The sequence below is a fragment of the Cucurbita maxima genome, unplaced genomic scaffold (genome assembly GCF_002738345.1).
Source record: "Cucurbita maxima cultivar Rimu unplaced genomic scaffold, Cmax_1.0 Cma_Scf00167, whole genome shotgun sequence".
NCBI classification, from domain to species: Eukaryota; Viridiplantae; Streptophyta; class Magnoliopsida; order Cucurbitales; family Cucurbitaceae; genus Cucurbita; species Cucurbita maxima.
Window position 1 is genome coordinate 53,893 of NW_019272183.1, and position 1,459 is coordinate 55,351.

The following is a 1,459-nucleotide window of genomic DNA, read 5'->3' on the forward strand; positions in this document are numbered from 1 at the left end:
CAAAGGTACAAAGCTCATAAAAGTTTTTTTAATCTAAAATACCATTGAACGGTCTTTTCAGTCTCATATAGGCTTTGTTCCCAAATTTTATATTATTGTGATAGAAACTATAAATGACCATTATATTCATTGGTCAGATATTGCAATTGTGAAGAAGTGAAGAAGTCCTCCTTAGTCAGATATTGCAATTGTGAAGAAGTGAAGAAGTCCTCCTTATATAAGTATCTTTTCTTTTTCTCTCCTACCCACCTTATACATAACATGTGAAGTCCTCCTTATATAAGTATCTTTTCTTTTTCTCTCCTACCCACCTTATACATAACATGTTATAATAACTCATACTGAAAAAAATCATTTCTTTCTTTTGGAGATGCAGGGTATCGATCCCCGTACCTCTCGCATGCTAAGCGAGCGCTCTACCATTTGAGCTACATCCCCACAATTTTTGCATCACAAAACCCTAAATTTTTCATCATCAATAATAGTGAAAATGAAGAAATATTGCTACACAACAGGTCATGAATAAGGAAAAATTTGAAAATAAACAATATATTTAATAATAGATAATCTTATTTTTGGAGATGCGGGGTATCAATCCCCGTACCTCTCACATGCAAAGCAAGCGCTCTACCATCTGAGCTACATCCCCATGATTCTTACATCATAAAACCCTATTAATGTTCCATCATCAATAATAGTGAAAATAAAAAAATATCAAAATATTAATAACAAATAGTTTAGATATCCTCACAATTCTTACGTCACAAAGTCCTATGCATCTCGTCATCAGTAATAGTGAAAATGAAAAACTATCCCAGCTCATTATGTCCTAAATAAGAAAAAATTGAAAAGAAATAATATATTTATTAATCGATTCAATTGAAGATGCAAGGTATTGAGCCTCATACTCTCCACATGGGAAATGAACGCTATACCATTCGAACTACATCCCTACGATTTTTACATCAAAAAACCCTAAACGTCCCTTCATCAATAATTGTGAAAATGAAAAAGTATATATGCATATTATGTCATAAATAAGGAAATATTGAAAATGAAGAAATATCACTACTCAACATGTCATGAATAAGGAAAAATTGAAAAGAAGTAATTTTCAATAATAGTGACATGAAAAACTATCCCTGCTCATTATGTCGTATCCACATTAGAAGTGAGCGCTCTACTATCTGAGCTACATCCCCATACTACAATCTCTTGAAGGGGCATTTTGAGAATCAAACTCGAGACCTCTCACTCCCAGAGCGAGAATCATACCACTAGACCAAATGCCCTTGTTATACCACTTGAAACGTATGTATGAAGCCTTAGGCCTAGGTATTAAGTTTGTATTTTTTCGTATTGCAGGAAACACGTGAAGTCCTTAGAGGTAGAATGTGTCTATGAGAATAAAGCCTTGGGATGGGATATTGTATTAAGAGCATGATGGTAAGTATAAAAT

At 33.4% G+C, this 1,459-nt stretch overlaps 1 non-coding gene across 1 annotated transcript; it reads right to left on the reverse strand.

Annotated features, from left to right (window-relative positions):
- Positions 1–365: 365 nt before the first annotated feature.
- TRNAA-AGC lies at positions 366–438 on the reverse strand. The gene has a single exon. It is a non-coding gene; the product is annotated as a tRNA-Ala (tRNA).
- Between the last annotated feature and the right edge of the window lie 1,021 nt (positions 439–1,459).